Here is a 15,841-nt window from a genome sequence, read left to right on the forward strand (position 1 = left end):
TCCACAGAGAAGCATACGCATACTGCCCGGCATCCTACACCGGCGGGACAAAATTTTCCGGAGAGCTTGCGCTAGAGCGAACGTGTTGCAAGCTGTCGACTCCCCGCAGTGATGGCGGCGAGCGACCATTCTTTCTTTTTCTCGCCTTAGCCAGAAAGCGTCCAAAATTCTGCCAGGTAAAAATCCGCTCGGCCTGAGAAAAACTGACGCGCATCGAAGCGCTCCGCCCGGTGGTCGGGGCAACACGAGAAAAGCGCGCGCGCACTGGCTGGCTCTGGCTGCCCGCGATAGCAAAAACAATAAAATTGAAGACGCTCAATGTGTTCTCGCGAATGAAAGTAAAAGTAGAGAAATAAATGGGAACGTAGTTTCCTTGGCTGGATTTAGTCTCTTGACATGGATGCCTTGGCGCAAGCGACAACATTGTTGATGTTCTTTTCTGTGACACGACGGCACAAATGAACCAGCACAACGCTTCGTTTCACCGGACCTCGATGCGTGCTTTGCCAGCTTGTATGATAGTGTGTTGATTTAGTTCGTCTCATTGTATGGTCCAATGTACAAATTCCCTCAATGCCCCTTTGGCGTCAAATGTTTATGAGAACTTTATGCCCATACATATTCGGAATCGAAATCCATGCTCTCCGTAGATTCCGCAGCCTCCGCGAGATGCCGCGACAAACCCGCTGGCCATCAAAACGCCCTTGAAAATTTGTGCTTGCGTCATGTGACTCCCGGTGCATAGGCGTTTCCGTAAAACCCAGCCCGATTTTACAATGTTCTCGCTGAAATGTGTTTTCGAGCGTCAAATAGACATTCTAGACAAAATCCTTCATGGTTTCCGGGGCCGGAGGTTCTTTTGGCAGGCGGTGAATGGCAGCACGGAAAAATTTCGGGCGGGGAGGCTAAAGCCCCATAAGCTCCTCCGCTGGCTACGCCCCTGGCGAGAGCCTTAATTCGTACAGCGTTGTGCGCTCGTGGCACCAGCACAGCGACCGAAAGTCAAAGCAAGGGACATTGGCGCCGACCACGTCGGGACTACGGGGCCTGAGCCCCCTCCGAACTTTTCCGGGGGCGGGGGGGGGGGGGGAGGTGCGAACCCCTCTCCCGGGCAATGCCGAAGCCCCCTCTCCTTAATTCCAAGTAAATAGGCCTTGCGAACTCACCGGCCATAATTCGTAAATTGTAGTATGTGCCGCAACATAATTAATTAGAAAGTTATTTAGCGTCCTTTAATTAGTTGAATATATGTTTCGATTTCTAGAGCAAGTAATGTCCGCCTCTCTGAATAATCCAGCTCACGCACTAGAATCACGTTATCTGCAACGGGCGATCTTCTATAAAAATTCCGGGAAAACTAAAAAAAAATTATCACCACGTGCAGTACATACACTATACCGAATAGGATAGCGAACGTAATGGCATAGAGAAAGGAAACGAACAAAGTGGAGGATTACATAGCAAAAATTTAAGCCACGCGAAGAGTAAGCCCACCACTTGATCATGTCACGCCGTGTGTCTTCCACGGCCGCGTCATCCGCGCCCTTCCATGCGAAGACAACGGGTGCGAGAGCACCGCGTTGCTGCCGCACTCGCACGCCGCAACGAAGATGATAAATTGCAATAGATGACTGCAGTTGCTCAAGCTTAGAGGAGGAAAATGTGCACCTCGCAACCGGCAACGCACCTCAAGTGCGCGTCGACGAAAACCTACCGGGAACAGACACACTGGGCCGAGCACGCCGAGCGCTGGGTTACGTGTTGCACTGACTTTTCCGAAAGAATAAAGGCGAAGACTTGGCTCAGAAAAGTGGAAAGTTGGGCTAGTTGGTGAGTAATCATCATACCTTGCTGGTGAAGCAGCGCACTGACACGGACATAGAGAAGACACGCAAGGCAGCGAGTGTCGTCTTTTCTTGTGTGTCTTCTCTATGTCCGTGTCAGTGCGCTGCTTCACCAGCAAGGTATGACTTGGCTCAGAGCTCGCTGTGCGACGCGATTCTCCCTCCCCGGTTTGTTTCCTTCTTCCGTGGTTAACAGCCACACAGTGTCTTCGCGCGCCATCGATCCTCTCGTGTGTTCCGTGTCATGTGATCGCGCCCGCAACGCAACACGCCCCTCGAAAGTGCTCCGCGTGCAGGCCGCTGGAATGCACGCGCAATGATGCGCCGGTGCACGCGTCCGGAGCGCCGCATTGTCGATGTTCTGACCTCGAAACACTGGCAAGTTTCTGAGGCTCACCCCGGGTTCCGTCATAGCAGTACGCGATTGAGCGGGCGCAGTAAACGTACTATACGAAAGCCTTTGGCACAGTCCTTTTTCTTCTTTTTTGTACTTTTTTTGTAAGTTTCGATGGAATCTACCGTGTATGGCTAAATAGTGACCCCCATCATGGAGGCGTGAGTGGCGATGGCTTACATTCCCAAAGCTAAATGTACGTAAAAATTCTCACGTAGTAGCGACGGTGAAGAAGGTAACAAAACTGGGATTGACGAAACTAGCGTTTTATTGCATGGGGGAACCTGTGCCCTCAATAGCAGGCGCGACTCAAAGGACAAAGATAGCGGCGAAAACAGTAAGCGATCGTCGAAAATCTGGTCTGCCGGGCAAGCGCGTCGCCTTTTATGCATGGGTCATCGAAGGTTCCAGAGTAATCGCTGGTGCCCGAGTGTCTTCCGGAAAATTCTACATAATTCGCGTCGCACATGCGATCACATTACACAAGCTTGGGTGACAACAGGCAATGCGTAGAAGCGTCGGTAACATTCGGGAAACTTGGGATACATGCGGGCGCGACCCGCCCTGAGCGATAACATTTGTGAGACGTTAAAAGCGGTCACCCGAATCAGATAAACAAGTATACCCGTCAATATCAAAGAAAGTGGACATGTGTCAGCCGTCGCCTCGCTCAACTACAGCGGCGTGCCCCACGCGCGTCATACGAAGCTCGTGGGTTCGTATCGAGCCGGCGACAAGTTGTCCCGTCTGCAGCTTTAATGGAGGCTGTAACTCCATATTTAAAGGGACACTAAAGGTTACCAGAAAGTCAAGTTAAAGCGATAAAGCAATGCTCTAGAACCTCTAAGGCGTCAATATAATCGCTAACAGAGCTTTAGTAACCGAGAAATTGAGGTAAATAAACGACACGATTTGAGACCCCCCAGCGACATCCCGGCACCAGCCCGATGACGCAAGCACTCCTCATCATAATTTATGTCACTAGTACTCAACTACTCGTATTAAAAAGATCATTTCATTAGATTATAAGACGGAAGAAAATGCTACTTGCCTACTTCTATTCGATTCTAAGAAAATTATAACATTTTGACGTTACCCTTGAGTAGTATGGGTGATCGAAAGGTTTCGTTTTCGCTCGACTCTGCGCGCTCGACTCTGCGCCGCGCGCGCTTTGGAGTTTCAGTTGTTTCTTTAGCGCGTCGTGCTGCGGTGGTCGTGCTGGCTCGCGAAACTTGCATTTCGAACAAGCAGAGCGAATGCCACGTCCATGTGATGTCGTGGGATGAGCGAACGGTCCGCGGAACTTGGCCAAGGGCAGTTGCAGCGGCGAATCCAACGTTACTTATCACTGTGTGCCAACGAGTGAACCTCTCCGTTCGAAGTTGTTAAGTGCCGTACCTCCGCCACAGCACGCTGGCAAAGAGCCGAAAAATCACGTAGTGTGCTCGCTGCACTTTCGTCCAGAGGATTACGAGTTGAACGCCGACTTACTGAAGTCGCGTGAAGTGCCTTTCAAAGCAGGCCGTCGTCGTAGTAGTACGCAACGACGCCGGCAGCGCGTGAGCCCTCAACAGCAGGTCACGTTCATCAGTGCTTAAATAGCTGAACTCGAGCCCAGCATCGCGAGCTAATGTGTCGTTGTCAGGGTCATCCATTGCAACGAGCGTCGAAGTTGGCGTCAAAAGATACAGAACCAGCTTATCGTCGTGCGCTTTCCCTTCCGTTAGCCACCATGGTTCCGCTTTCGCGTTGCTGTCGGCTTTGTCTTGGCTCTGTTACTGGCCGCGCGTTTGCGCTTTGTGCAGAAAAGCCGTAGCGCCGTCTGCAGGAGCCGTTTTTACTCACCGACGGCGCAACGTCACTATGAGACCATGACGCCAATACGCCTCGATCGGAGGGCGGGTGATTTGAACTGCGCTAGAGGTACGCGGACGCTTCAGAACGCTTTTTCTCTTAAAATAAGTCTCTTCTTCGCACGAAACAAGCGTTTCGAGGTTACTGGGATGGTATTTCAACAGTCCACGTTGACTTCATATTAACCTTTAGTGTCCCTTTAAGCCTCATCCGCAACTTATTCTACAATTCGAGAATAATAGTCAGTTGTCCGTTACATTCAAATGGTTGCTACAATAGAGCGAGACTCTTTGTTTTATTGATCCGTATGTGAACCCGCATGTATGCCAGCGGAGGGCGGTATTATGGGAAGGTTACTTTCGGCGCAGGGAGTACTTTTAGTTTCGCGAGATTTCACGTAACTCCACCACCGAGAGTGTTTTGGCACTGCTTAAATTGCGTGCCTTGTGCCCAGAATGATTTCACTAGTAGACGCCGATCTGTTCCGCGCTATACACTTATGCAAAATGTCGCGACTGTGACACTCTTCCGGGAACACCACCCCCTTTATACCTGAACAACCGCAGACACCGTCTCGCTCGAAGACTAAACGCATCGAATATTCAGTTTCATCTAAAAAAAAAATAAATTCTGGGGTTCTAGGTGCCAAATCCGCGATCTAATTATGAGACACGCCGTAGTAGGGGACTCCAGAATAATTTCGACCACCGGGTGTTCTTTACCGTCCCCCTAAACCTAAGTACCAGGAGCGTTTTTGCATTTCGCCCCCATCGAAATCCAGCCGCGACCGACTTGGTTTTCGATGGTGCGTAGCATACTCGACAACGCAGAATAAGAAACAAAAGCCCCTCGTACGATAAGGACACAGCGAAAGCGAAGTACGGGCGCGGCGTACGCGGTCTTCCTGGTGTGTGCATACGTAATGAAGGAGCTCTATTGTGAGCACGATCTCGACCTCACACCGCGCCATGAGCCGTGCACGTGGCGTGTGCGCCGAGCTTTCGCGACGACACGCCGCCGATCACAGCGTGAACAATCCCGGCGCAACGATAGCCCGCAGGTTCCGCACGTGCGGCCATTACGGGTCTCTCTAAACACCGCGGCTGATTTCCTACTGCGGCGCACTCTCGCGGCGACACGCGCTGCCGCACGAGATGCGTCAAGTCCCTCGTGTCGCTGGTTAAAAATAGGCACACGGGCAGAAACTAGACACGCACCGATTGAATTGGGAGCAGGGGAATAACACGTGTATTCAGAAATGCATCTTAACTGGAAGCCCATGCTTGACTTGATCGGAATGAGGCCTGGCGTGAACGCGCCCAGGACGCTCATAATTGACTTCCCCTCGGCGCGTTCCCAACAAACGTTATTTGGGTTCAAGTGAAGCATGGACTGCAAGTTAAGATGCATTTCTGAATACGAGAGTAACTGTTCTCTCTTGTTTTGTTTCAGCTCTGTCTCTTTTTCTTGGTTCTTTTTTCTCGGCGTGCGATGGACACACTTCCAGATAGACATTTTGTCTGAATGGTCCCAAACTATATAGCTTATTCTTTTTCTTGCATGCGCTGTAACGCCGAATATACGATAATAAAATTATGTAAAGCATGACAACGCGTTCCATGCATATGTACAGACGGAAGGACTTGTGAGAGAAATGTGGCTGTGTATATTCGCCACATATATATACTCGGAAGTACGGGCATCTCTTGGGTGGATATTAAAGTATATCGCCTATGACTTGCGTAGCAGTGCACAGGCTGACCCCCTTTTGCAGTCGCATGCCACGTCTTTCTTATTCGACGTGCACGGATTGAAGCTGCCTGAAAGTCTAGAGGCTTGAGCAACCAAATCCCGAAATTGTAACACCACGGACGGGACACACCGGACCAGCCAACTATATATATATATACTGCAGATAGCGACGTCTGGGGATATCGACTAAGGACGGACTGTACTCACGTTTACATTCACGAATGCAGCATGCACCGTCCAAATACGCCAGCCAGAGTCAGCGGCGACCGCATCCAGGAGGAGAGATCGGCAGAGAGACTCTCCTCGACTCGCAGCTACGACGCGCTCGCGAAAAACAAGCGCCAGCTCATTTCAGACGCCTTCGCACAAGGGTGAACTCCTAAATTTGGCTCGTTTATTTCGCCCCGACCTCTGCTATATGTTTTTCTCGTAAGTCTCTTAGATCAGGTAACTGCTTTTAAGCGTGGCATAAATGTAATTCGCGTCGCGTTTTGAAATAAACGCGAGCTACAAATTCACCGTTTCGGCCGCGTCTGTTTCACTGCGCAGACCTCCTTTCCAAAACACTCCTTCGACGGTATTGGAGGCGAGTAGTTACGGAGCGGCCATCTGTCGGAAGCGCCTCCCTTGCGCAGTATGAGGGATCACGCGGCGCACTCCTCATAGGTTTCGCTTACTGTGCTCAATAAAAACAGCACGCGGCAGCCTTCCTGGACATTTCTGAACGTTCTCTCGAAACGAGAGAAGATTTTTACTGTCGAAGTAATAATCTTGGGCAAACTTAAAGCACAGAATCGTACACTGAACGCCACTGCGCGCGGTCGCCGCGATGGAGTCTCCCGAACCGGCTTCTTGCGTGAAAGGTAGCCAAACCCTGAGAGTAAACAATGTGAAACATGTTCTTATAGTGGGCTGTCTGTATAACCAAATGGGGCATAACAGAATGAAGCCTCAATGCAGCGATCGCACGGGTTCGCAGGGACCGACTGCGCGTCTGCATGCAAGTCCGCGCACAATGTTTTGCTTTCGCTGTGAGCGCGTTTTCGCACCATGCCGTGAGCTTTAGGCCGAAGCATATGAGCATTTGACAGTACACTAGCAACCATTGTTGCGTGGACGCTATCAGAACTGTTCAAAAATTTCGTTATAGAGACTTCGACGCCTACGGCGACTGTGATGTGCCGTCGCGGCGATACAATCTTTGTCTTGTAAATTCTTGGACATTTCAAAATTATTTCTCAAATTGCGTCGCACTGTATGTTTATCGGTCTTCTCAGCGTGCGACATCCCTCTGCTTCTTTTTTGTAATCCAGTGCATTAATTCTTAACACAAACATGACCACATGCCATGCCTTTCTTTAATATGCGCCTTACCGCTCCCTGTCAGTTCCAGTGAACTTGTCAGTATCTAGCATCGACAAGTTCGTAGAGCAAACTGTCCTGACATTAGCCGGGCAGCAGCGCGGGCGAGCGTCACAGTGCGCGTTTTCTACTACTCACCGAACATCGTGTAGTCCCGGCGCCGGAGCAGAAATTTTCCTCGCGTGTATGCTTGCTGCATACCTGAGTTGTAGCCGATGGCTGCCTGCCGGTTCTAAGTTTCGCCAGCCAAGCTTCACGCAGCTCCTTGCCCTGCGGCTACGTGTGAATAAGGCTGACGCCGGGCACTGCGGCGCCGAGCAGTAGCCTAGCTACCATGCTGCACGCCTCCAAAGGCAGCCACTACCTATTATAGTGGTTTCAAATGTTGCCAAGCAGACACCCAAGGCGAGAAAGCCTCACCACTTAATCAGAACCGCGGCGCACGTGGAAGTTTACACTTTCGTTTTCAGCTAGCTTCGGCGCTTCTGAAGCAGCCGACGAGGCCGCTGTGTCCACGTGATCCCTCATGCCACGTCACGCCGACGGTGGCGCTAGCTTTTCTAGTGGTGGAGCTCGCCCCCAATAACGTTGCAGGAAGGCCGCACAGTGCGCCCTCCAGAGGAAGCTCTGCGAGGCCGCCAGACGCTTGAAGTCAGCGCGCCTGCCCGTCCAGGGAGCGCAAATTGGTGCGCGCTCTAGGGTTGCCAACCGAATTTCACAACCCGCCACGGTGGCTACGCCAATGGGCACGAGGTCGCGGGTTGGGTTCCCGACCGCGGCGGCCGTATTACGAAGGCGACGGGATGTGGCCGAGCTGTGTGCGCACGAAAGGCTACCGTAAAAATTAATCTCGAGTCTTCAACTAGAGCGTCCCTCATAACCCACTGTGCTGTTTCGGGACATTCAACATCGCAATCTAATTTAATTTTGAGCGGCCAATGTGCGTCAGCCATATCGAATAACGTGCGGCCTTAAAGTACCGAGCACTCCTCATAGTTTTTATCGACGCTTCTTCGTGTTAGCCAAGTTAATGTTCTAGGAAACGGAGTAGTCGCTATCGTGAACGCCAGACGACGGGATAAAAAAAAATGCGTGTTGCGTTACGGTGCATCCTTGAATGGAGGTGAACTTCCGCCCGAACTGCGACGTCGACAAATTCCGGGATCGTCGAGAAGCATCGCGGAAAGTGCAATCCTGTGGAAGCAGGTGACAGCAGATAGCTTCCCCACCCCCTTTCAATTTCTCTTCCAGCCTTTCTGCAAAGGTGATTCGGCCGCCAGGTATGGGCGCCTTGCCAGACGGACGCATTGAGCGAAGGGACCGACGAGTTTACCACTTAGTTCCTGCACTGCAATTGCCGTACATATTCATCATCGTCGTTATCAGAATATTATTTATGTCAACTGCGGGATGAAGGCCTCACCCAGCGATCTCCAACTACCCGTGCTTTGCTCTAGCCGGTTCGAACTTCCGCCTGCATTTTTTCTAGTCTCTTTGCGTACCCCTTTTCCTGCACGATAACGCCATGACTCCGTACGTTCGCCGGAACCTCTTGCTGCTCGATCCATGTGTCTGCTACTCGTCGCCGCGACACACGAAATGACTCGTTGGCTGAGCCACGCAAACGGCGAGTGTGCCCCGGAGCTCGTGCCCAACAGCAAGCGAGTCAAGTATCCTCGCAGGGCAAACGCGCCTTATGCTGAGGACAACGAAACAAGGCGCTTTAGACGCAACATACAAGCAAACCCACAATACACGTCTGTCGGCTATAACATGAGGCTGTGCGACTCCTCGGTTCTTTCTTCACCAACTGGACTTCATTGGTGTGCACCCAAAAGACGGTACACAAGTAGTTTAACCCGCCGTGGTTGCTCAGTGGCTATGGTGTTGGGCTGCTGAGCACGAGGTCGCGGGATCGAATCCCGGCCACGGCGGCCGCATTTCGATGGGGGCGAAATGCGAAAACACTTGTGTGCTTAGATTTAGGTGCACGTTAAAGAACCCCAGGTGGTCGAAATTTCCAGAGTCCTCCACTACGGCGTGCCTCATAATCAGAAAGTGGTTTTGGCACGTAAAACCCCAAATATTATATTATTATTACATACAAGTAGTTTAGCGTTCCTCCGCCATCGAATCGCGGCTTTGTAGGCACCAAGGCCGCTATCTTGTACACGTTCGAAAAGCCGACGTTCAATTTCGCCTCCCGCGATTGGACTAGATTGGCCTAGGCCGCGATATCGGCGCAGGCTGGGCAATCGCGCGAGGCGAAATCGAACGTCGGCTTTTCGAACGTGTACAAGATAGCGGCCCAGGGAATCGAGCCGACGAACTCGTGCTCAGCAGCAGCATCGGCCGCGGCGGTTTTCGTAAGAATTTGTGGCGTATACTGCAAAGAAAGAGCTTCTGACAGGCCGGCAGGTTTCGAACTTCTATCGTGTCAAGATTGCTCGAAAGCGGACATCTAAAAACGACAAAAACAATAAAAGTATTGAAACAATCAGAATATGGAACGGTGATTGAGTATGCAGCTTGAAATCTGAGTTCAGTTCATTCCTCCAGGTTGCACTTTTGCCCGACTATGTATGACGTCTGTGACCATGAATAGAAAGTGGATGAGCAGACCACTGCGCCACGAGTTGTAATGACGATAACCGCCTCAACAGTAAGACACTACGGGACCTTCACGTAAGTATCAGCGGTGCGTATACCTTCAGCTGCATACACTGCGGGAAAGGTATACGTCGGCAAGACGCTCTGTAACCATTGCGCACGTTTTGTTCTTCCACCAAGTGCTCGCATATGCCTTCCTCTAAGCAAAATGATCGAAAACAAGGAGTAAAATGATCCAGCATGCGGCTTACAGTAATACCCACCTAAAGCATTTGGCCAACATGCTCGTCAAAAGACGGGAAGGCATCCGTGTCTCGCGGTCAGTGCATTCTCCGCAAGGAAACTAATGCATTATGTCTCCGCGCCTTGCCCGTAGACACACGGAATCCTGATTGAAAAATATCAGTACGTGATTCGGCTACGTAGTTTTCCTTTTTGTGGACTCGGAAAATTCTCAACACTCACGCAGCTTCGCATCTTCCTCGAGCAACTACTATTTCACAGTCGAGTGCACACGACAGCGAATTCCGAAGTGACATTACGAGCAATATCGAAACGAAATCCAGCACGAATACAGATACAGGCATGGTCTGAATACACAGCAATTTAGCTCGGTGCTACCGGAGGCAAGGCTCAGATCAAAACGAAAATATAAAGTAAAAACGAAAGCGAAAAAGTACAACACGCCTTCGGCGGCCGTCTCTTTGCCAAAAGAAACTCCAGCAGTCGTGAACCACGCGCTTTCTTTGTTCTTATGACGTGGCTCTCGTTCTGGAAACTGCATTTGGCTCACACCTGAGGGGCGCCTGCGTTTCACACGGCCTACACGGGACGGCCTCTCTTTCTTTTTTTTTTTCTTCGCTGTTTATTATTTTTTTCCTCACCGCATCCGCTCGAAAGACACGTGTATTCACCTGTAGCTCGCACGCTTGTTTTGCGCAGTGCAAGTGGACGGCCCTCGACTGTGCTTCCCAAGTACGCAATTTCTCGCAGCTTAAAAGTAACGGTAGCGGTTTGGGCTAGTTGTTACGTCACGATTACCGGGGAGAGCGCGAAGCAAAACTGGACGACGAGACAAGACAAGGACGAGCGCTCGAACCGCGTTTGTCGCCTCGTCCAGCTGTTCTTTTGCTTCGCGCTACCGCTGTCCCCTGTTATCGGAGTAGCATTGAAAAATGCTGTTCCGTGTAATGTGACGAGTAGTGTTCCGCCGCAGTAATGTGATCGCACGCAGACATCGAGGACAACACCAGCCCCCTCGAGGACATCTCGTTAGATGTCTACGTCGTAACTCTTTCCACGAAGACAAAAATCAAGGGAGGGGGTGGAAGAAAAGCGGGTACGATGCACGGGAATACATATGCACGCTTCGTGGGAAGGTCACGCAAGTTATCGACGTTCGATCCTATAACTGCTCCCGGTCGCTATTATAAGCACGGACTCCCAAGGCATGGTGGCTACTCCAAGCACAAGTTTGACTCTCGAAGTGCCGGCAGACGCTAGACGCTTGCTGAATGCGATTAGTGTTTCAGTGCAGGCGGCCGGAAGTTAGTTGGCCGAGAACGCGCCGCTGCAATCAAGGACACGGCGACATTGGGAGGGGGGGGGGGGGGACTTTGAGCGGCGGCGCTGTAACCGCGCAGCCTGTGTGCACTTGCCGTCCGTGTATATATGTCACAGCACGTAGATACATAGAAGGTCGTATAGAGCAGCAGCGATAGCTTGTGGAATCAGAACCAGCACGGATAACGTGTTCGGCTGAGGAATCAGCGCCGAGGAATCACGTATAATATCGCGGTGTCGTAGCCATAACACGCGGCTGTAACCCGCAGCGCGTTCGCGTTCCGTGTCATCTGGATACCAGCGCGGTCGTCGCGAGCTCTGCGTTAAACGTTATCGCATTCTGCCCAGTGGAGCTCGCGTACCGCTATATACAGGGTGTCCCATCTAACTTTCATCACCAGCCTGGTTACGCCCACTGCAGGGCAAAGGCCTCTGCCATACTTCTCCAACAACCCCGGTCATGTACTAATTGTGGCCACGTCGTCCCTGCAAACTTCCTAATCTCATCCGCCCACCTAACTTTCTGCCGCCCCCTGCTACGCTTCCCTTCCCTTGGAATCCAGTCCGTATAACCTTTAATGACCATCGGTTATCTTCCCTCCTCATTAAATGTCCTGCCCATGCCCATTTCTTTTTCTTGATTTCAACTAAGATGTCATTAAATCACGTTTGTTCCCGCACCCAATCTGCTCTTTTCTTATCCCTTAACGTTACACCCATCATTCTTCTTTCCATAGCTCGTTGCGTCGTCCTCAATTTAAGTAGAACCCTTTACGTAAGCCTCCAGGTTTGTGCCCTGTACGTGAGTACTGGTAAGACGCAGCTGTTATACACTTTTCTCTTGAGGGATAAAGGCAACCTGCTGTTCATGATCTGGGAATGCCTGCCAAACGCACCCCAGCCCATTCTTATTCTTCTGATTATTTCAGTCTCATGATCCGGATCCGCAGTCACTACCTGTCCTACGTAGATGTATTCCCTTACCATTTCCACTGCCTCGCTACCTATCATAAACTGCTGTTCTCTTCCGAGACTGTTAAGCATTACTTTAGCTTTCTGCAGAATATTTTTTGGGCTCACTCTTCTGCTTTGCCTCTCCAGGTCAGTGAGCATGCAGTGCAATTGGTCCCCTGAGTTACTATGCAAGAGAATATCATCAGCCATAAAAAACATTGATATATCTATAGATACAAAGAGAAAATCGGACAGAGAAACGAAGGAATGATAGGGAAAAAAAGAAAAAAAAAGCACCACGAAAGGAACCCGTGCTAGTCTAAGACAATGCGTGTAAAGTTTGATTTTGCGTGCTAGAAATAATACAAATGGCATCGCCGCTTTCTGTACCGCCAAAACGAGGCATGTCAAGCTAAGAAAAGAAACAAGCAGCAGAAAAAAAGAATTGCTTCTAAATTTGTTGATCTAACTTTAGCCAGGGTTTAAAAATATGCGACTGCCCCGCCCCGTAGCTGGACAGAACAAAAGCAATGTTGTCTGACGTCGCTTGGAGATGCTTCGATTTTTTTTTTCATTCTACCTAATTGCATTATCACTTCTAATTAATTATAACTATTAAACTTCCCAAATATTATAGTTAGGTAAAAGTGTCAATGAGAAAATTCTAGACCGCCGTGAAAAACTCCCGATACAGCTTTCTGTTGCTCAATACGTGCAACATAAAGTTTTTTTTTTTTTTTCCGAGCGTGAAAGAAGTCAGCGAACAGCCACAGAGTGCCTCGGGCGGCCAGCCGCGCGGCAATTTCGCGTGCATCACGTGGCCACACGTGACCGTGAACGTTCATGAGCGCGCACTGCCCCCGCGTCGTCTGTCTAGCTGCAATGAGACGATGCACGTGGCCTCACCACGGCATGCGTACACCGAGTGGCCCTTTTTCGCTTCGTTCTTCGCTTGGCGTTTTCTTTTACCGCTCTGCCAGCCAGAAGTAGAAACTCGTGGCGGGAAGACAGAAATTAGCTCTCTCCGCCGCCTACCCGGCGAGAGGTCATCGCGTGGGACTCTCGAACAATGGCTCGGTTCAAAGGTCAGGGCTTGGAAGCTACGCGCAACGTTAATTTGCCTTTTTTCTTTCTTCCTTCATCCCCACTTACTGCGCCGTTGAGGATCGCATTTATTTTTCGGCTTTTCGCATTATTTCATTGTTTCCCTCTTCTCGCTCTCTCTTGCGCAGCCTCCTTCCGCGGCTGCCTCCGAACGCGCGCGCGCGCGCACACACTTCCGGTGCCGCAAGTCGTCGGTGCCGACGCCCGCTCACCTGTGGACGTGCGGCAGGTCGCGCTTGTCAGAGGTGGCGGCCCCGCAGCAGCCGGCCCCGCATTCGGTGGAAGCTGCGAAGAGAAAGAGACGTCACGAGCGGGCCCTCCGGCGTGCGCCACAGCCGGAGCGGTCCACGGGTACGCGGAAAGTGCGCTACCGCCGCGTTGCTCTGACTGGGGCCAGACAGAGACGCGTCAAACTAATTCGTGCTCAAGCGCCATTCCTCTGCTGCTGTTGACGATGACGACCTTAAAGGTTTTCGAACATACCCACTCACAGAGATTGGCCAAGGGTCGGGCAGACTTTACATATATATTAAGTGAACAAATTTAGACGCAATTCTTTTTTTTTCTGCTGCTTGTTTCTTTTCTTAGCTTGACATGCCTCGTTTTCGCGGTACAGAAAGCGACGATGCTATTTGTATCATTTCCAGCACGCAAAAACAAACTTTACACGCATTGGCTTAGACGCACGGGTTCCTTTCGTGGTGCTTTTTTTTTCTTTTTTTTCCCTATCATTCCTTCGTTCCTCTGTCTGATTTTTTCTTTGTATCTATAGATATATCAATGTTTTTTCGAGTGGGTGGTGCTGGAGGGCAGGGGGCTACCACAATTTACACTTTTTCTCATTGCAACATTTTTGAAAGCGAATTACCTCATGTTTACCGGTAAAAGCAACGTTTGTTCTAAGCTTAGGTTTCTATTTGCTGCTAGTTAAAGAAATTAAAAGGGACAAAAGCCACCACTGTACATGTTATTGCCAATATAACCGTTTAACGCAAACTTAAACTGCTGCCTAAGGGGCAAAAGTCTAAACATATATTTTTTTAAAGACAAGCGATAATCGTGTCGTGAAAATTCCTCAAACATTTACCGTGTCGCAGTTCGCCCAGTCTTTGCTATAATGCTTTTTTTTTTTTAACTTCGAGTAGTTTGTAAAAACCGGTAGCTTTTTCAACGTTTCACATTGCGGCGTTGAAATTTACTACTACAATACGTCCAGTTAACGCCACGTCAGTGCAGTGGATCAACCCTTGCTGTCAACTGGAACCTGTTTGTTAAAGAACCCCAGGTAGTCAAAATCAATGCGGTGTCCCCGACTACAGCGTGCATCATAATCGGATTGTGGTTTTGGAGCGTAAGACCCCAGTAGTTATTATTCATATTGTCATTTTAAAAAAGGTACCACCAGAGGTGGATCTCAGGTGGATTGTATTTTCCCTGCTCGGTCTGGCGCACACTGCAACTTGACAGCTTTTCTTGCGCAAGTCTCTACGAACTGCTCAATTGCTTTACTGACCATTTTCTGAAATTGTTTCATAGCATAGCATAGATGCAGACACTGCTTCTCATTGCATTTAAAAGCTTTTCTTTTTTTTTGCTGCTTGACACAACGTCAGTAAGCCACAGTATTGTCTGACTGTGGCTTGAAGCGCTCGCGAAACAAATCAACAGGCTAAAAAAAAAAAAAACAGACATATAAGGGGCGTAACCGGTCAGTGATTGAAAAAACTACATATTACTGAGACAAGTCGATGTAACAATGCTCAAATCTACGAAGATCCCGCTTGGCACGGCCGTTCGCTTAACTCAAGCCCCATTAGCTCGTTCAGTGTACACAAACGGGCACCTCCCTCGTATCTCCTAAATGACAAAATACAGCCTATTAGCACTGTTCTCAACGAGCACAGCTTCCTCAGACCAAGCGCGAACACTCGATCACCAGCTATAAATTAACCATCTAGATGGCTAATTGTAACCACGAGTGAACGATCCTGGCGACCGCTGGCCGCAGGCCGAACGAGCGACGCAGCGTTGTCCACCGCTGCACCCGCCGCGACCGTCAATGCGTCCGCGGGTCACGTAACCGGACCGGAAGCGTTTATCGCGTTAGTCCAATTATGCGTGCTCCTCGCTTATCAAAAAACAGTCGGTGAGAAAAGAGGCCGCCGGCAGTTCGCACCATTACACGCGCGGGTGGACGCCGCACGGCCTGTGCTCCGGTTTGGGCGCTTGGCGCCAACTGACGCGTCCGGGGCGCCCTGCCAAGGCCGCTGGGCGGAGCTGCAGGCTCGGCTCGTGTCTTTTGCTGAGGCTCGCGTCTTCCAGCCGTGTGCGAGGAAAAAATAGAAGGCCGTTGCGCGTTCGTAATGGTGACTGAAGTACGCCATTTCAGGTGCCTTAGCAAATG

General features: G+C 50.4%; 1 protein-coding gene across 2 annotated transcripts in view; it reads right to left on the minus strand.

Annotated features, from left to right (window-relative positions):
* Positions 1-15,841, minus strand: part of LOC142566750 (uncharacterized) — a 236,986-nt gene that overhangs the window by 125,486 nt on the left and 95,659 nt on the right. The window contains exon 2 of one of the 2 annotated variants that reach the window (XM_075677631.1): positions 13,650-13,722. The exons of the other annotated variant lie outside the window; for it this stretch is intronic. The gene's annotated coding sequence lies outside the window, so the exon portion shown is untranslated. The remainder of the gene's footprint in view (positions 1-13,649; positions 13,723-15,841) is intronic. 2 annotated transcript variants of the gene reach the window in all.

The sequence above is a fragment of the Dermacentor variabilis genome, unplaced genomic scaffold, assembly GCF_050947875.1.
Source record: "Dermacentor variabilis isolate Ectoservices unplaced genomic scaffold, ASM5094787v1 scaffold_13, whole genome shotgun sequence".
NCBI lineage: Eukaryota > Metazoa > Arthropoda > Arachnida > Ixodida > Ixodidae > Dermacentor > Dermacentor variabilis.